General features: G+C 43.7%; 1 protein-coding gene across 12 annotated transcripts in view; it reads left to right on the forward strand.

Moving 5' to 3' along the window:
• Positions 1-20,785, forward strand: part of COL26A1 (collagen type XXVI alpha 1 chain) — a 262,250-nt gene that overhangs the window by 198,092 nt on the left and 43,373 nt on the right. For 2 of the 12 annotated variants that reach the window (XM_074189525.1, XM_074189527.1), the window contains exon 2: positions 1,470-1,580. The exons of the other annotated variants lie outside the window; for them this stretch is intronic. The gene's annotated coding sequence lies outside the window, so the exon portion shown is untranslated. The remainder of the gene's footprint in view (positions 1-1,469; positions 1,581-20,785) is intronic. 12 annotated transcript variants of the gene reach the window in all.

The raw sequence follows: 20,785 nt of genomic DNA on the forward strand, positions 1-20,785 counted from the left end.
CTCCCAGTCTGGCCACCTCTGAAAGTTACTAACAAGTTGGATCTTCCAGCAGATTCTTCTCTTCTGTCTAGTTGCTTATCTTGTCTTAGCTATTAAATGACCAACACGAACGATGCTTTCAGAGCTAGCAGAGACCACCTGCTAGCCAGTGAAGAGGTGGGGGTCTGTGGGTGTGGAATACTACATACAATGTCAGACTTGGTAGATGTGCTGGTTCATTTTCTCTTTGTTTTTCTTTTTAGTTCTTTAGCATAAGGGACAACTCTCTGGAAGGATGATAAGGGTGGAAGCATTTCAGTTAGTCAATAAATACTTAATGAGTGTCTAATACATGTACTAATAGTCACAAGGTACAAAGAAGTACAATCCAGATGCTGCTCTCAGGAGGAGGTAAACTGGAAATAATGAACAGAGGGAAGACCCTGGAATTGAGGAGGCTGCCTCCAGAAGGTGGAATTTTAGTGGGACTCAAAGGAGACTGGGGAGGTCAGTGATCAAAGTGAAGGAGGGGGGGCACAGCCAGAGATGCCAGAGCCAAGAGACAGAGGGGCTTCTTTGGACACATCCAGGAGGCTGGGGGTCCCTGAATGGAGGAGTCTGGGTTGGGGAGAGGGTGTGAGAAGATTGGAAAGGTAGAAGGGGGCTGGGTAATGGTGGGCTTTGAATGCCCAACAAAGGCTCAATAAGGGATCCACTGGAAGGTATTGTTGGGGGAGGGGTCTTCCCTTTAGGAAGATCACTTTGGCATCTGAATGCAGGGACTTAAATTGGGTAGACTCAACCTCCCCACAGCTACTGGAGAGGAAGATGATAGAAAGGGCAAAATCATAGCTTTCAGTTGCAGAAATAGAGGACCTCATGGTGGGTCTGGTGACTGGGGAGGCAAAGAAAGAGCCTGTTAATGGACAAAGCCTTGAATGTCATCAAGGGCCCAGGCAACTTGGACTTGGTGAATTATTTACCTTCTCAGCCTGGGAAGGCAAAAAAAATACACATCACTGGGATCCTCCAATGTCTTGCCACCTTGGCAGACTTAGGATCAGGTGGCTTCCAGGCTGGAACATTTCTGGGGCCATTTTTCCCTGGGCCTGGGAATCTGCAGCCCCCCTGAGGTGATGATGATGTCTCTTGATAGAGGAAGGAGCTCATTGACAGCAACGTTTGGGGCCTTCTGCTTTTTGGGGTGGGTGCAGAGGTTCCAGTCATAGTTCCAAATGATTCAGTTAATTCGTCATTTAATAAGCACCTACTAGTGCAGCTGTCTATAGAGTGAAGTAATTGGCTTGAAACATGTTTGAAATTACTGAGAGGCTCCCCCAGGTGCCATGACCCACGGCAATGTGGCATGAGAGCTATTTCTGAGAATTAATGAGAGAAGAAGCTTGCTTGTTTCCTGGGGTCCCAGGGTCTGAATGAGTTTGGGCTGTTTCTCAGCAGGGGTTGATAAATGCCCATTATCTCACAAAAAGGTAGAAGTCCAACCCAGAAGACAAGTTACTGAACATGGCCCAATGGGAGCAAGGAAGCTGAAGGCTTGGGACCCTCTTCATGGAGGAAGTCTTGGCCTGCTGATGACCCAGGTATAAAGCCCATGTGGATTGTCCTTGTGTTTTTGAGCAAATCAACCATCCCACATCTGACATCTAGTGGAACTGAGATAGAAACCAGGCCCATTATCAGACAGTATGCTCCACCCTCAAGGACACAAAAGGATTTGAAGAAGTTTTTCTTTTTCTTGCCAAAAAAAAAAAAGTCTTTAGACTTGGTTGCTGCTCCTGTGGTCTGCAAGCCCAAAGACTACAGGGAAAATAGTCCTGGGCTTCTTGGCTTAGAGTAGGAGAGGCTACTCCTGGGTCCTCCAGTCTCACAGCATTCAGTATGGCATGGGGATGGGGGAGGTCATGGCATCATGCCACCCCACCTGGAGCCCCAGCTATGGACACTGGGGCTGTTTGTTTCCAGAAAGAGCTTCATCCCTGCAAATTAGAGGCAGATTTTAAGGATTGTCCAGTAGACTTGAAGGGCCACAGGAAGGAGGGATGCAGAGAAACCAGGAAAGGGATGTCAAAGGTACACCCAAGACCAGGCATGCTGGGAAGGAGTCCCTTGTCATGCCTCCCTTGTATGTGTGCCGGAGGATTGCTAAGATGCCTGAAAGTTTGCGAAAGGTTTTTGTTCCATTGATCTTTTGAGTTCACAATTGTTATCAAGGGCTCATAATTATAAGTACTTAGTCAAGAGTGATTAAAATGTCTTTTATTAACTTCTTTGCAAAGACCATCTCTCCTAGTGAGAGAAGGCTGTGAATTACAACAATGTCCAGTCTTACATGCAGTTTGAAAGGATTGTTCCTCCCCTTTGTGCCAACCATTGGTCAGGGTTACAGTCTAATTAATACCCTTATATGTTTTACCTGCCCTTGTCATTACATTAATGAACACAGCAGGCACACAGTAATATGAATGGATTTCAATGAGCAGGTGCCTAGGACGAAGACACAGACCCTAGGTCAACTGCTGACTAGTTGGAAGTTGTTTTTGATTTCTCCCTGTGTAAGGAGGTCCAGGTCATTTCTTTTGTCTTACACTCACATACCTGCCCATAGGCACAATCACAGGCTCTCCCTTTACATTCTGTGGGAGCCAAACACCCCCACTCCAAACACATTCCCCACTCCACCCTGGGAGATCAGAAATAGTTTATTCTTTTGCAGATAAAGGAGTGGAGATGCAGAGTTTAAGGTTTGAATAATTTTCCCACACTCATACAACTAGCGATTTTCTTAAATGAAAAATCTATGTCACTCTTTTGCTCAATTAACTCCTATGGCTCCCTGTTGCCACCAGGAGCCAAGGAAAACTCCTCAGTTGGCATTAAAAGACATTTATCTCTTTACCTGGCTTCAGTCTACCTTTCCAGCCTTATCACTAATTTTGTGACTCCCCTTCATTATTACTGTATTTCAGCAAAATTGGCATGCCATCCTCCATTTCCGTGATTTGCTATTTTTTTGCTCTAACAAATCCTTTGGAATGCACTGATGGTCCCCCAGGCCTGCACTGAACTCCTTCCTTCCTTTTTAGTTCTTAGAATTCCTAATTTCCTTTGAGGCTCAGCTCAATTACAGATTTCCACATGAAGTCTTTCTGATCTTCAACCCCAGAGTGGCCGCTGCTGTTAGGACCTTCCTCCTCCAAATTTCATTGTACCTATGTATGTATGTATGTATGTGTAATGTATATATGTTGTCTCCTCTGGCTAGACTGTAAGCTTCTGGAGGGCAAGGCTGTTTACAAGGTCTGGTAAAATTAGGTCTCTAATACATGGTTGTTGATTGATTGATATGGACTGTTTAGGGCAGGATTTGAACTCAGATCTTCTTGACTCTAAGTCTAATGAGCTGTGGTTCCTCAGCCCTGGTCCTTGGTGACCCCTTGTTGCCCCTCACCTCCCTGAGCTCCCGAGATATATAATCAGATGTGCACAGTAGGGAGTTAATCAACCTTGGTTGAATTAAGTTGGTAGACAGGAGAAGGAGCCTCTATGCATAAAAACCATGGCAATATAAACACTAGGTATTTCATGAATGCTCTTTGACAGCAAATATATGGCTTTCCTCAGAAGACTGACAAGGCTGACAATTCAGTGGAAGTTTCTGGTCAGGTCGAGCCTGAGCAACTGATTTGAAGGGGAAGTGACCAGAGGCAATGCAGGAGGCTAAGTCCACAGTGGGCTAAAAGCCAGGAGCACCCGCCTTGACAGGTCTTGTTGGGAAACTGATAGTCTTGGGCAAGGGAGCACTGGCTCTAGAGTTAGAAAAGAGGAGCCATGGGGCAGCTGGGTGGCACACTGGATAGAGTACCAGCCCTAGAGTCAATAGGACCTGAGTTCAAATCCAGCCTTAGACACTTGACTCTTACTAGCCATGTGACCTTGGGCAAGTCACTTTACCCTGACTGCCTCGCATCCAGAGCCCTCTCCAGTCATCCTCTGGAGGAGAGAGTGAGGCTGGTGATTTAGCACAGTTCCCCTCACTGAAATCCAATTCACATGCTTGTCATGGCATCACCTGCCTTGTGTTGTGGTCCCCTTCAGAAATGAAGGACAACATCATCTGTAAATTAGCGGAGTGGACTTGGCTGGATGACCTCCAAGATCCTTTCTAGCATATCTACTATCCCTTCCAAGTTCTAAAGTTCTTTCTCATCCTATCCCAAGCTGTCTAGCCCAGTCTTACCCAGTTCTGTGCTACCCTACCCGACCCAGCCTGCTGTGTATTCTATTCTGCTCCTCTCTCTCTCTCTACTTTGCTCTATTTTGTTTGCTGTTTTATTCTCTTCACTGCTCTGTTCTCTGTCTCTAGCCTATACCTGTTGTCGATCCTGTTCTGTTCCCTTTTCTATCTGTTCCCTGTCATCTCCTGCCTGTTCTGCAGCCTGAGGGATGCAGAGACAATAGTAAATACTGGCTCAGTCTTGGCAAAGTTTTCCCAAGTATCCCTTTTCCTCTTTGACAGTTCTCCCCCATCAAAAACCTGCTAATTCCCCTTATTGAAACTAGCCACCCTATTCCCAAAACTCTCCAGGCCTCCATGTTGACTGCTAATTATTCCCATGAGCTACTGGCTGCTAATGTTTTCAGCAGATTTTAACAGGGACCCTTCCCAAAGGCCAGGGATAGGGATTCTGTGGAATCTTGGTCTTCCCGAGCATCCCTAAGCACACTCAAGCTAAGTGAGCTCCTGTGAACTTCTGGGGCACAGCGTTTACAGTAGTTCTCCAGTCCTCATCCCTTCTTCAGTTTAGATGCAGAGCAATATGGAAGACTGTTCTCCCTCCTCAAGGAACAGTCCTCCAGCCATTCTGAAGGCCTGCTGCCTTGGAAGGCCCTGGGCCAGGCTGGCCAGGCCAGTGGCTCTGCCCATTGCCCATGACCCAAGTGTTGTTTTGTCCCACAGACCCTGCCTCCCCTTCTTTCTGTCTTCATGCTAATGCCTTGTTTCACACACTTGATGTTTCCTCCTGTGTGTCTTGGCATCATTCCCCAAGCCCAGGGCTACGTTTTGCTCATATGGCTCTGATAAAATATTGAGCTTGGACAGCACATCTTCTCAGACATGCCTCCCTAGTAAGCAAGATCTGAGTGTGAGATGGCCAGGCCATTTGAGAAGTAGCAGACTATGCTGGTAATCGATCCATTATCTCCTCCTGCCTCGCTGCAGCTCTCAGAATCGTATGCAGAACCAGCCTCAGGCCCAAGAAGATGAGGCCAAGAGTAAGAGAAGGAGGCCAAAATAACTGGAAAGAGACAAAGCCCTATCCAAACCGACTAGCTGGATGACCTAGAAGATGAGATAGCCTCTTTGGGCCTCAGTTCCCCTCTGTGTAAAATTTGGGAGTTGGACTCAGTCTAGGCTGGAATGGCCCCAGCAGGCACCACTGGACAAAGCTCCCTTGGGATGATGACTGGATCCCAGAGAGGGGAACCCCCAAGAAGCAGTTTCTTGTTTCTGTTACATGTACTTTCTGTCTTCACAGTCTTATCCCAGCTCCTGGACAGCTAGGAGATATCCTCTAAAAAGAAAATGGACCCATGCTCTGATACTTGGCATTAGTATCATTCTCATGATTATTCATCTCTCTTACTGGTGTTCTTTTTTTTTGGGGGGGGGTCAACCCAGTGATATAATTGTGAGGAGCTTCCAGTAAGGAGATTCCCTCTCCCAATGTAGGTCAGCATCTGCTCAGCAGCTGTAGAATTCAGGAGTTACTTCGGGCTCGGGCTCTTTGAGAGAGGAAGTGATTTGTTCAGAGTCGCACAGCCAACTGTGTCAGACACGAGTCCAGATTTTTCTACCTCTGAGGCTGACTCTATCCATTAAGCCTCTTTTGACTTGAGCTTGATGCTCAATGCTACAGGAAAGCCCAGGAAATGTTCTTTCTTGTAAACCCAAGCCCTAAAGTCTGGAAGGCTAAACCACCTGCCTGGTTCTTCCCTCCAAGAAGCTTGCCATACCAATCTCAGACCTCTCTGGGACCTCATTCCATGATCTAGTGCATCAGCCATGAAATCAGTCAAGAAATGCAAGTGCTCAAGGGGATCTGACCAATCCTCTAGTCTAACCTTTATTTAATAAGAGAGAATGAAAGTTCTGGGAAAGTGACTTGGCCAAAACTAAAACCCAGGTCTAAGGAGTCCAGTGCTTTGACCCACTTAGGTAGGTCAGACCAGATGAACTCAAAAGTCACATGATATTGTGGAAAGGTCCCCTTCCCTGGAGTCTGCAAATCTAGCTTCAGATCCCTCTTCTTACATTTCTTACTTATATGTCCTCAGGTAAGGCACCAAATCTCTCTGGACCTTCCTTCTCCTCTGGAAAGTGGGGGATTCGAGCTAGACACCCTAAGGTCCTTTCCAGTTAGGGTCCTATGACTTGGGTTCAAATCCTTCCTCTAACACTTAATACTTCTGGGACCTTGGGCAAGTCCTTGTGATCTGAGCCTCATAGTTGTCCTCTCTGAATTATTTCAGATGGTGTGACTCAGACTACATGGGCCACCATGTTTCTTTCAGCTCTCATTCTTATGGTCCTAAGCCATTATTTCCTCTTCTCTAAAATGTGGGCCATGGAGTTGATCACCCCTCCCAGTGCTAGTGTTATAGTCCCATGCTGTGAGCTCTGAACTTCTAGCTAATAGTTATGGGTTGGATGAGCACTCTGGACAATGGGTGCTGTTGGAGAGAAGTCAGAAGAGAGCTGGGGCATTTATGGGACTTGAATCAATAGACATTAATTAGGCTTTCACTAAAGAGGCCCTACTAGATGCTTAATGCCTGTTGATTGATTTTGGGGGATCAGAGGCATGACAATGAGTTCCTCTTGTGTTTGCACCAGCATGGTGTTGTAGAGGGACTGTGGAGGGAGGCTAGGGGCATGTGGGTGCTTCTTCCTCACTTCAGGAGACATCCCAGCTGTGCTGCAAAGCCACCCTAGTATGGGAGACAGTGTTAGCAAGGATGATACATTTCAAGATTATTGTGGTTTTCAGTCGTTTCAGTCCTATCCAACTCTGTGACCCCATTTTGAAGTTTTCTTGGCAGAGCTGCTGGAGTGGTTGGCCATTTCCTTTTCCAACTCATTCTACAGATGAGGAAACTGAGACAAAAAGAGTGAAATGACTTGCCCAGGGTCACCCAGCTATTGCCTGAGTCCAGATTTGAACTCATGAAGATGAGTCTTCCTGATTCCAAGCCCAGCACTACCTAGCTGCCCTTTGCCAACTTTAAAACTCCACAAAAATATCCAATAATCATAGTACTGATAGCTACCATTAAAATACTTACAGCAACTCACATCCACTATCTCATTTATTGTCCCCAGTCAGTTTGAACACAAGGTTGGAAAATCTGTTCTTGCTTATCACCCATGATGCTGGACTGTCCAAGCCTTTGCTCAGTTCTCTTATTCCTAGATCTCCATAGAGAGGCGTTTGGCACTAGTGGCCGCCACCTTAGGCTGTCACTATAGCATCCGTGACATTGTTGATGTTCCTACCTGGTTTTTGGAATCTCCTTCCCTACCTTCTCTCCTGGCTAGTCCTACTTTTCCTATCTCCTAAATTATGGTTAAATTCCAAGGCTTAGGTTAGTCCTTGTCCCTTTCCTGTCTCTGTTCCAAAACTGTTCTTGGCCCTCATGTCCTGTCTCTTCTCTTCACTCTTACTGCAGCTACCATGGTTCAGGTCCTCCTATCTTCTCTCCTAGTTTAGTGTAATAGTCTCATAATGGCTTGCAGTCAATTCTCCAAACCATCTGCCACAGCACTGCCTAGGAGGGCTTCTTAATTCACCTCCAACTTGAAGTCACTGCCAATGCATTCATTCATGAGTCCCCATTACAAACTATAAAGTTTAAACTACTGTTGTTGGTGTTCATGGGAAGCAATAAGAATATATTGAGTGCTTAGTTTTTATGTATAAGACACTTGGCTAGGTTGTGGGGATACAGAGACACAATGACAATATATCCCTCCCATCAAGGCAATAACATTCTGCTGAAGGATAGAACATGGAAGGGTCTACTCAATCCACCTTGCTTGCCACTGTTCCCTGTACTCTTCTCCCTATGCCTTTGGTTATGCCCCATTGGCCTTTCTTCTTTGCTTATCTGAATCATAACTGTCCTACAAGGGTCAAAGAACCATAGATCTGAAAGTGGAAGGCACCTCAGAGGCAGGCCATTTAGGCCAAATTCCTCATTTTTCAGAAGAGGTAACTGAGTCCTAGAAGAAAAGCTCCCAAGATCCTCAAAAGTGGAATTTGAATTCAGGTCCTAGGGTCCCAAAGCTAATATAAACAAGGAAATTGAAATTCTGAGAGTGGCCTTGAGAGACTAAGTCACCCAAGACTTTTTAGATCTTAATTTCAACTTCATCTAACTTAGTGATTTTTTTGAGGACAATCACATCAAAGGTGATGGCAGATTTGATTTTTCGATGTTTTACTGGGAATTGTTGGGTTTCATACTCAGAATTTTCTTTTGGTAAAACCTTCCTGAGGCTAGAAGAAATGAGAGCCTATCCTCAAAATGACAGAAAGTTGTTCTTCAGCCCCCAATTTCAGAGGCATGCTCCTGATAAAGCTTTGCTTTTTGGCATATATAAGCCTGGAAATGCAGACAGTTTCTCTCTACCTTTCTCTCCTCCCACCTTCCCCACAATAAGCAAACATATGGCTTCGTTTAGGGACCATTTTGGTTTACACTAGACAATATAGGATGATAAAATGCAGCTGTGTCATTTAAAACTCTCCATTTCAGTCCCTGGTCAAGGTCCAAGGCATTTCATCACTATAATGCCACTGAACTCAAGAGCAAACCTCAGGGAAGATGACCTTGACCTTAGGATTTCTCTGGAATCACAGAACATTATGTTTGGGGTCCCTCGAACCTCATTCTCCTCTTCCCCCTGCCCCTGGGGTTGGAGTCTTGATTTGGATAGCTGCCCATTCCATTGTCCCATCAGACAAAATCTACCTCGGGTGCATTGTCTGAATAATGAGGACTAGAATCTCGAACACTGGAAGTGTATTTATCACTTCTACTTTATGAGCATTTTCTGTGTTTCAGGCCCTATGTGGACTGGGGAGGGGGAGGCAGAGTGATTTTGGGTGGGGAGGCCGAGAGAAATAACAAAACACCTGGTCAGTCTCTGGGAGTAGACCTGCCATCCATCAGTCTCTAGATTTGTCCATTCATTCCTCAAAGGCCATGGTAACAGTTGTGAAGGGGTCCCCTTTGTAGCTGTATCACAGTCCTGTTCACATGAAGACCTTGTCTGTGACCAGTTGGAGCTGTTGAGGAATAGAAGAGATGCCCAGACTGGTTGGCTTTGGGGCTGCATGGCTCCAGTGCCATGAAGGGCATCTTCTTTTTCCAAAATCCCATTTATTTTAGCATGCTCGATCTGTTCCAGGGGTGTTGGTGAAGTATAGATGGGTTTGGGGAATTTTTCCCCATCTTGGGATGATAAAAGTAAGGAAAGAGGAGTAGAGAAGGGTTTATTCTTATTGGTAAAAATAGCTTTACTCAAACTTCTCCCTGTCCCTGATGTGGGACTGCACAGAGGCAATTGTTTGATAAATGACTGTTGGGAAAGGACTATTGGATTTAGCTGTAAATAGAATAATAGAACTTTTGCTTAAGTTATCTGCTAAGGAAGGGGGAGGGTAATGAGATACTTGATTATATGGACTAGAATAATAAACAGGTAAGATGCTGGACTTGAAATCAGTAAGGTCTGAGTTCAAATCCTGCCTTAAATGCTTGTCTGCCCATGTGTCACTGGGCAAGTCAGTTCATTTCTCTGAGCTTCATTCTCCCTACCTGAAAAATGAGGATATTGGATTTAATGGTCCTGAAAATCCATTCTAAATCTAAGATTTTCGGACCCCTGTTTGGAACAGAATATGTTCTAAGTCAGAGCTCTTCATCCTAGCACCCATGAACTTAAAAATAGATGACAAAATAATAGGATAGATAGTAAGATAGATAGAAAGATGGATGGATGGACGGATGGATAGAGGAGATAATAATTGATAGAAAAGGTAAAAGAGATAGAGTAAAGATTATATTAGAGAAAGTAATAGCTAGGTTTTAGTAAAGATGGGTTTTCATTTTCTTTGTAATCCCATGCATTTTATTTTCTGCATTTAAAATCATTATTCTGAGAAAGGATCTCTAATCTTGAATGGCAGAGTTGGGATGGAAGCTTCTTGGGGCCTCTCTTCCAATGGGAATTTATGAGAGAATCTTGGGTGGTTATTCAGCTTCTACAAGAGGAGCAGCTTCTCTACCCCACCCTCCCCTTTGGACTGCTCTAAGTGTTAGGGCTATTTGTTGGGGCACCCTTGTCCTGAGTAGAGATTGACTTCTAAGGGAACCTCCAGCCCTTGTCCTCACCCTCTCCCTTGGGTCCAAACTGACCAAGCTCAAACTCTCTTCCTTCAATGGCAGTCCCTCAAATCCTTGAAGTCTACCATCATTCCCTGACTTTAAGATGAAAAGTCTCTCCTTGAGATTTAGATGTCTCTGTTGTTGGGAATGACTTGAGATTAGAGCAATTAGAGCAAAAATATGGGAATTGTAGAATATTTTAAAGACTGATATTTCAGTCAGAACTGTTGGAGTAATTAAACATGAAAAGTGCTGACTCTGGAGTCAAAGGGCTCAAGTTCAAACCCTGTTTCTGATGCTTAGTAAATCCATGTGACCTTGGATAAGTCACTTCCCCTCCCTGGGCCTCAGTTTCCTTACATAAAGGAGGTTGTTGGGCCTTTGAGGTTCCTTCCAGCTTTAGTTCTATGGTCCCATGGTGCTGTGCATTATTAATATAAATAGAAAGAATTAATATAATGAATATTAAGAATATTTCTGTATTTACCCATCTTCTACATTGGAATGTAAAGTCCTGGTAGGCTGGCACTTTTTCCTTCTAGGCCCTCCTATTCCCAGCTCCCAGCTTCCCGCCTCACAAGGAACAATCAGTCCCCTTGGAAATATGTGTTGGCTGCTTTACTAATGTGGCTTCCTTTCCTCTCAGGTGCCCTCAGTTTGTTCAGCAAGATTTCATTTTCTTCATCTTTTAAAGACCCCATCCTATAAAAGAACAAGGGAAAGCTGTTCCAAGAGTGCCATTCGTTCATTTATTCATTCACTCATTTAACAAATCTTTCCTAAACTCCCACTGGGTGTTAGAAGTAAGATTGAGCTAGCACAAGTTGCCAGGACACAAGCCACCAGGGCTTGGTGTATCCTTCCCTCTTCTTCTCAGTGTCCTGCCCCAACCATTGTCCCTTCTCTCTAAGTTGTTCTCTTCCTCCTCAAATGATCCATTCATTTAACTGTTCTCCAGCCCCTCCGAAAGGATCTTTGGAAAAGGAGGGGTGGGCTGTTTTCACCTGGGTCTTTGTATGCCCACCACAGAGTTTCTACACCCCAATTTAATAAATATTTTTTGAATTGGATTAAGTGGAAATAAAAATAAGGTAAAATATGAACCAGGCAATAGCTATTGCTCTTTTTTTGGGGGGGGGGGCTTTGTAAGCTCCTATTACTTTATTTCTGAATCTATTTTATTGATTCCTTTTGTTATTCAATCAGTCAACTCATATTGAGCTTCTCCCAGGCTATCCCATCACTGTGCTAGCTTTTAATAAGCTAAACACCCACTATGTTCAAATCAGAGAGGGCTGCCAGATAGACAGATCACTTCCACACCATTTCTTCATCTGTACAATGGGGATAACAGCATCCCAGGCAGGCACGAGGATAAAGAATAAGTTAACAGGCATAAAAGTGCTTTGCTGTTGTGAAGGCCCCATTATCGGGCTGCTCCCCAGATTTGATCTCTTCTGACCCATGTGCCCTGCCATCTTCTTGTGGGCTGCTCCTTTGGTTCCAATGTTTTCCTTTAGCTCAGAGGAATTCCTACCCCAAGGCTGTGAGGAACAACATTTATGGATCCCATTAATGGATTTAGAAGCCCCAGTGTTTTCTGTGGCCAGAGTAGTTTGGGAAGCCACACCATAGGACCATCTGCCAATTGCCTCAGCTGGGTGTGTTAGTGGCTGTGGAGATGCTGAGTAATGGCAGGATTAGAGTCAGGTGTGGGTAATCAGAGCCTGAGGAGGGGTGGGATGGAGCCCTAGAGCAGCAGAGAGAGGGGGGCACAGGAGCAATTCTATAGGAGGGGAGTGCCCAGGCTAGTGAAGGGTGCTGGGTGAGGAGGACTTTGGCTTGGCTTCTAGAGCACAGTCAGTCTTGGACCCAACTTTCGTTGGTTTGTTTTGCTTTTTGAAAACATGTTACAGTGTTGATGTATGTTCCATGGGAATAGAAAGGAAATGACTCCCCAGTCTAAAAACCTTCCCACCACCTCCCACCACACACACCTTTGAAAACAAGTGGGCAGTGCAGAGTGGGGGAGATGGCTGAAAAGCTGCCTTCCCCCGGAGCCAGCTGCCTCAGCAAATCCCTGACTGACACATTCCTGGCTCCACCTGTGCTTCTCTTGCCCCAAGTAGAGACCCTGACAAGCTGCTCCAGTCCCAGCCCAGCTTCCAACTGCCCCATTTGACATGGGGCCCCAAGATACTGGGGCTACCCGGTGAGCCTGCTCTAGTGGGTGCAGTTGGCACCAATCAGGGAGCCAGTGGTAGTTACCTCCCAAATTAGATTATAAATTTTGAACAAGAGAAAACTGATAACTGAGTCATCTTGAAACAGTCTCTGTCCTCCAGTGACTTGACTGGGATGGGTGGTGGAAAGAACTGGAGTTTAGACACGGAGCCCGAGTTTCTCATCTCAGCTCAGTCGAATGGGATTTTTTTCCATCTTCCATCTCTCTGACCTTAGTTTTCCACATCTGTAAAATGAGGGGATTGGCGAAGATGGCCTCTGGGGGCCCTGCCAGCCCTCAGTCTAGGAAAATGTGCCCAGTGGGCCTTGCAATGCAGTAGGAACAGCAGTGACATCTGGCCTCTTGGGGCCCTAACCCTGGTGTCATCAGATGGGAAAGTTCTTGCTTTGGCACTGTAAGAGGAGGGATGAAGGTGGGACATTGAGTGATTGATTGATTGATTCATTCATTCATTCATTCATTCACTTGTTTAATAAATCTTTCCTAAACTGACCCAGTGTTGGATGCTGTGAAGCTAAATCCATACTTAAAGGATATGTGGCTCCTCTCGGAATCCTGGTGCTAGGCTGCCACGATTACGCACACACCATAGGGCAGCCACAATCTGGAGAAAGATCTCTGCGGCTTGGTATAATCAGAAGGAGGAATTGGAACTTGAAGAATGCCCCGAAGTCTTTTCCTGGTCCTGACTTAAACATAAAAATCCAGTCTTTACCAAGAAAAGATGACACTCCATAGGTCTGAACTCAGCCGGGAGCACATTTGGTGGAGGCTCACACCATCTATTTTTTTAAGAGTTAATAATGGAAACGCTGGCAAGATGGCCAGTGATAGTGCTATGGTAATGAAGCAGCAAAGTGGAGCCAAGGTGGCCTTCAGAATGGCCAACCGATCGGGCTCTTGCCTATGGGTGACGGTCTGGGAAGCTTCAGGCCAGTCTCTCCATTGACTTTGTGTGCACACTGTGTAGACACATTGTTTTGCATAGTTGACACCCACAAATTCTTAAAATACATCCATGGGCAAAGACCCACTCCCAGCATCTGCAGTCCAGAGACACAGGAAATGCTCTCTTGAGGGAAAGAATGTGTGTGTTTTTGTGTGTGAGCATGTGTGTGTTTGGGACAGAGGAAGCATGACTAATTTTTTAAATTAAATAAACAAAGTCATTGTCAGCCTATAAAAGAATGTCATCTAGGCTGTTAAAAAAAGGTCTTTTCAAATTCAGCAAGTTGTTTGCCTGGGCAGGTGGCACAGTGGATTAATTCCAAGCTGGACTGGATTTCACCTTTTGGCTCAGAATTTATGCACATACCTCATATCCCAGTTAAAACCCTTCGTATATGGAGCCTATAAAACCTACAGCTTATTTAACAGCCAATCCCTTTTCTTACCTGCCAAGTCCTATGGGTGCATGCCAGAGCAAACCGGATACAGATTTTGAGAAAGTTTTCCAGAGTTAGGTTCCTGATGAAGAAGAACCAATGATGTTTGCATATCCCTTCCATCTGACCTCTCCACCCTCCCCCTCTCCTCTTGAGGATCTTAGACAATTTTTGTTGCCTTTTGTTTATTCTGGAATCCACTTTTTACAGTTGCTGAAGTCACACCTGCATAGATTCTGAGAAAGATTATTGGTGTCCATGGGTTTAGATCCTACCTCTGACACTTTCTTGTGACCATGGTAGGTCACTGAAGCTCCCTAAGATAAGACTTTTTTGCCCATCAGTAAATAGAAGGGGTTGGACTAAATGGTCTTTGAGCTTTCTTCTATCTCTATATATAGGATCCTTATGCTTTTCCGAGATAGAGAATTCCTCTTCATTTGAGGTATTCAAACAAAGGTGGGTTTATCATATAGGGAATTCTTAAAATAATGGGTTAAAGTAACTGACCTCTGAGGTCTTTTCTCATCCTCTGATCCTACATGAATAGGGCAGAACATTCAAAATCAATACCTCATTTCCCCCTGCTTTCTTCCTGGGGAAACCAATCTACTTCCTAACCCAAAAAGAAAATAGACTTAATGAGCTTCATTATAGGCTGCCATATTGAAATCCCAAGGTGGCACAGGCAAAAGGGTGGGACAAATTGGTCCCATCCTTCAAGGCTTTGTGTGGCTACTCCCTTCCCCAACATAGATAATTGTCTCTACTACCTGATGGCCAACTTTCTGATGATTATTGTCTTTAGCAGGTTAGGACCATCAGCCTCTACTCAAAGGGTTTCCAGCTTGATGGGACCTACTGAGGCTAGTACTTTCATTGTCCCCCTTCAAGAACCCATCCTCATCCATATGCCATAGTGGAAGGCCAGCAGCAGTACCTTAGTGTCAGAGGCAAAAGAGCAACCTCAATAAGTTATTTTACTATCTTATTTGTGCTTGAGGAAGTCACTATTAAATTGTTTCCAATCAAGAAAAATCCAGTATAAACTCATTTTTCTTTCAAGAAAGTTGGTCTCCTAAATACATAGAGATCAGGGCCTGTTATTGTAGGAGAAATGCACAGGAGGGGCATGCCACTGACTTTGCTATTCTTGGATTATTTGATTCTAGCCACATTTAAAAAACAGCCCAAAGTAGTCCTTGGTATGAGATCTGCCAGCCTTTGTAATAAGATCCTTACTATGCTTATTATATGCTTACTGATACTTATTAACTATGTCACCTTGAGCAAGTCACTTCTCTATCTAGGCAAGAGAGAGAGAAAAGGGGGAGAGAGACAGACAGACAGACAGACAGACAAAAGTGACTAGACTGTAATCAAGTTGGGTGGTTTCAAAACTGGTTAAATGGGTTGACCCAAAGAGTAGTTATTAATGGTTCAATACCAGCTCAGAATTTACTAGTAGAGTGCCCCAGAGACCCACATGAGCCTTCTGTGACTCAGTCTCCTTTTTCATAAAGATGGGGATCAAAGTACTATATATTAACTATCTCACAGGTTGTAGTGAAGAAAAGGTTTGGTTTACCTTAACATGTTATGTAAATTTGAGTCATTATTATTTATCATCACCCTATCATCATTTTCCCTACACTGTGCTCTGTACAAAGTATTCAGAAAAATCCTTCTCTTAACAGAATTGCAATCACTGTTGTCTGGCAGACAAAGGCTTGTGCAAGAAGGCATTCCTCGGGGAGTCATTGATGGTGGCCAGTTTTGGTATATGGAAATCAGGAAAGTGAAGGATCATGGCCAGAACTTAGATGTGTTTTCTATTACAATGAGTTGTTTGTTTCCTAAATATACTGGTGATGGTGGGGCAGGGGATACTATGATATTCCCAAGGCCATTTTTAGACAATCTTTTCCCCTTAGCTAGTGATGATGCAAATGAGTACCCAGCATGTCACCTTCTGGTTTATTTGAATGGCAGGAATTAGGGAACCTGTAACCTAGTTCACTGAAGGACATTTCAGCTAGGAAGAAGAGATGGGAGAAAATGGGAGTGGGGGGCTTAAGAACTGACTAAAGACTAGGAAGTTTTTCTCACAGTCTTCATCACGCACACAAGGGAAGCATTAGACCATGGACTCGTCAGATGCCCTAGATTTTTTTTCATCTGAGCTGAGTTTAGTTAAGTAATTCATTAAATAGAAAAAATAGAAAACAATGGGGTGGGGGTGAGGGGAACATAAAGTTAGCTGGGAGAAGGGAGTACAAATAAAGGAGAGAATGATAGCTGCTGGGAGAGGCAATGAGACCTGGAGGCCAAGTTGGAATATTCTAAAAGAGGTGATATATTAACTGATAATGGATAATGGCAAGCAAGGGTGAGAATTTTCCATTGTTCAAAGTTTCCCACAGAAAAGAAAATGCTCAATCCTTCAGAGCCAGCCTTGTCTAGCCCAGTCCTTTGCTGTAATATCAAACCCTCTCTGGAAGCCCATCAAAGTCAGACAAGCCTAGAACCCTGATTCCACAAAGGGCTATGTTTGAGATTTCCTTCAAAAGTTAGCCCAAGTCCCTTATTAACCCACCTGTGGAATTGATGCTGGCCCTTTTTTGGAAGCACCATGGCTCTGGGAAGAACTGGGTAATAATTTTTGGACTTAGAATCCAGTGGCTTGCTCTTCAGCTCCGATCCTGATTGACTCTGCTATTCAGTCCTATCTGACTCATCCTCACCCCATTTGGGCTTTTCCTTGGCAGCGATACTGGAGTGGTTTGCCATTTCCTTCTCCAGCTCACTTTACAGGTGAGGAAGCTGAGGCAAATTGAACTGACTTGCCCAGGATCATACAATGAGTAAGGCTGCATGAGGCAGAATTTGAACTGGGGGAGATAAGCCTTCCTGACTTCAGGCTTGGTGCTCTGTCCGCTGTACCCCTCCACTGCCCATTCCCAGCCTATTCTTGGGGCATAATTGTTAGCCCCCCAACTGAATTTTGGCCTCTGATGGACATGACCACATCTTGTCTTCCCAAGCCTCTCTTAGAAGCTTTTTGGAGGCACAGATTATATCTTCCACTTGTATTCTACCTCTGCCCCCACCCAGTGCTTCGCTCATGGTTAATAAGTGTGTTGAGAATGAATGAGGGAATCCAACAAAGCTATACAGGAAGTGTGATCCTCCCCATCGAGTTCTTAACAACCTCTGGAGGAGCCCCAACCTTCGCCTTGGAGGCAATTTCTTTTAGACCTTCCAGATTTCCATCTCCCTCCACCTTGGAGATGTCAGTGAGCCTACGCATATTTATTGAATTGTCCGTTCTTGATTCCCAGCCAGCTTGGGTTCTTGACTCTTCTATGCTCAGCTCGCAGGGATGGTGGGCTATAAGAATCTGACTCTAACCAATAAAGAAATTTGGAAAGTGTCTTCTGGCAAGAGGGGACTATCTGGGCATCATTCTGAAAAGAAAGGCTCAAGGTCCTCTTTCCACCAAATTTGGAGAGACCCAGATGGGACTGACTATTCATTCACTCAACAAGTGTGTTTCCAAGCAAGTGTTGGGCTTGTCAAGCTAACTGTAGACTAAAAGAAAACCTGGTCCCTGACTTCTTTTAGAATATTTGTCACAATGAATAGAAATTTTGTCATGCATAGGATATTTGTCACAATGCAAGCGGGTCATGGATCTATAACGTCCCACATAAAAGAGGGATCCCTGTGGTCTAACAAAGGTGGGGTTTGAGCTAGACTTTTAAAAATTGCTAAGATTTGGACCAATGGAAAGGCCTTTCCTGCTGATTATATGAAAAGAAGCAGAAATTGGGGCAGCTAGGTAGCACAGTGGATAGAACATTGGCCCTGGAATCAGAAAGACCCGAGTTCAATTTGGCCTCAGACACTTGATGCTTACTAGCTGTATGACCTTGGGCAAGTCACTTAACTCTATTGCCTTGCAAAAAAATAAAAATAAAATGAAGACAAGAATGAACAAGGATCCCTAAAATCCTTTCCAAATAAAAAAAAAACCCAGTCATTCAGCAAGCATTTGTTAAACATTATATGTTTAGGCTCTGGGATTACCAAAGGGAAAAATGAAACAGTCATGTCCTTGAGGAGCTAATGTTCTATTGGCAGAAACTATTTGCAATATGTAAGTAAATATAAAATAAAGTATCTACAAAGTAATTTGAGGGGCCATCAGCAGCGAAAGGGATTAGGAAGAGCCTCACATAGAATGAAGTGGACAGCCAGGTGGCACTGGAGTGGATAGGTTCTTCTGAGTTCAAATCCAGCCTCAGGCACTTAGCTATTTGACTCTGGGCAAGTCATTTAACTATTTGCCTCTGCCTCAGTTTCCTCTTCTGTAAAATGAGCTGGGAAAGGAAATATCAAACCATGCCAGCATCTCTGCCAAGTAAACCCCAAATGGGATCATAGAGGGTCAGACACAACTGAACAACAACAAAGTATAGAACAAAGTATTAAGCTGAGTTTTGAAGGAAACTAGGTCTTCTAAGGTGCTGGCAAGGAGGGGATGCATCAAATGTGTTTGTCAAAAGGAACAACTTTCTGACAATCACAGGAGGAAGCTCTGACATACCTTCCTAGGAAGGCTATGAAATCATCTCCTCTGGAGATTTTAAAGAAAATAGCTTGGGTCCGGCTCTGCTGCCCAGTGGCAAAGGAACAGATTTGCTGACCTCTTATGCCCCCTTCCAACCCACATATTCTAATTTGCTATGACTTGTGGAAGAAATGAGAACATCTGTAGCTGAAAGAGGTTTGGAAGTCATTTTCTCCACAATGGCTTACTACCTTTAACTCATGAGAATATAACACAAATTAATCTTCATCACTTTTTTTCTGATAGGACTGAAAGTCCCTTGATTATTGCACCATTTCAGTAGTCCTGCCAATACTTCTGTCCCATTTTAGAAATTTGGGAATCCAAATAATGAAGAAGGAGGGATAAGAAAGGAGATAGAAAGAGATCCTCTACTTGCCCTTCATGAGTTTTAAGTCACACTGCTATGAGAAAGTACATCTCATGGTTTAGAAAGAACTGGTGGATGGAATCACTGGGCCACTGTGATTGATCTTTGAAAGACCCAAGAATGAAGAGAAACTTCTGGGTAGACTAGTGGATAGAGAGTGGGACCTGAGGTCAGGAAGACTTGAATTCAAACCAAACCTTAGATACACCAACTTCTGTATTCCAAGGGTAACCAGAATAGAGAATGATCCCAAGATCGTGTTAGAGGAGGATCTATTGAAGAAGCTGAGGACAGTTAGAGAAGGGACGTGTGGAAAGATGAGAGCCATTTTCAAGTATTTGTGGATGTTTGACATAGAAGGCAACTTGGTGAGCTTGGTAAGGAATAATGGATGTTTCCTCATCTGGAAAATGAAGAGCTAGTTACTCTTAATGAATTAAAGTCACATGACCTGGATGAATTACGTCTGGGTTCTAAAAGATCTTGTGGATATAACCGAGGTACTGTCGGTGGCATTTGAAGATCATGGACATCACCATTAGTACTGCCCATGAGGAAGGAGTGGAACAAATGTTTCTAATTTCCAAAAACAGTAACAGAAGAGAGTCAGAAAAGTATGGACCAGTGAGCTTGACTTTGATTCCTGGGGAATGTCTAGGACAAATCTTTGAAGAGATGATCAGTGACCAGCTAGAAAAGGAAACAGATTACAAAGAGTTAGCAAGAATAAGTCTTGCCCGATCAATTGATCTGCCTTTGTAACAAGATTACTATACTAGAAGGTGAGGGGAATGTTATAAATATTGTTTACATAAATTATATGAATGAATCAACAAATAAAGCAGTTTTAATGGAGCTATTGTGACAAGCAGTGTGTTAAATGTTGGGGTTACAAAAAGAAAAATGAGACAAACCCTACTTTCAAGGAGCTCTCATTCCCCCCTGAGATCTTTATATATATATATATATATATATATATATATATATATATATATATATATATATTTATTTTTTTGGTTTTTGAAACACAATGGGGTTAAGTGGCTTGCCCAAGGCCACACAGCTAGGTAATTATTAAGTGTCTGAGACTAGATTTGAACTCAGGTCCTCTTGACTCCAGGGCCAGTGCTCTATCCACTGTGCCACCTAGCCAACCCCCCTTAATGACTTTTTTACATTTAATTTTTATTTTTTCTCAATTACATGTAAACAAAAAATTTTAACATTATTTTTTTTAAATCTTGAGTTCCAAATTCTCTCCCTCCCTCCCTACCTACGCCCTCCTTGAGAAGACAAGCTATTTGCTACAAAGTAAACATGTATGCAGTCACACAAAATATTATTAGCCATGTTGCAAAAGAAAATGCAAACCAAAAAAGCCCCCAAAGAATAATCAAGTTGGTTTTTTTAAGTGTATTTTAATCTGCATCCTGATACCACCAATCTTTTTTCTAGAGGTAGTTAATCTTTTTCATCATAACTCCTTCAGAATTGTCTTAGATTACTGTATTTCTTGATCATTATATAATATTACTGCTACGATGTATAGTACTGTATTATTGTGTCTCCTGGTTCTGCCCACTTCACTTGGCATCAATTCAATAAGTCTTTCTAGGATTTTCTGAGCATCCTGGTCATCATTTCTTATATCACAATGATAGTATTTCATCACATTATATAACGCAACTTGTTCAGTCATT

Source organism: Macrotis lagotis, chromosome 5, assembly GCF_037893015.1.
Source record: "Macrotis lagotis isolate mMagLag1 chromosome 5, bilby.v1.9.chrom.fasta, whole genome shotgun sequence".
NCBI classification, from domain to species: Eukaryota; Metazoa; Chordata; class Mammalia; order Peramelemorphia; family Peramelidae; genus Macrotis; species Macrotis lagotis.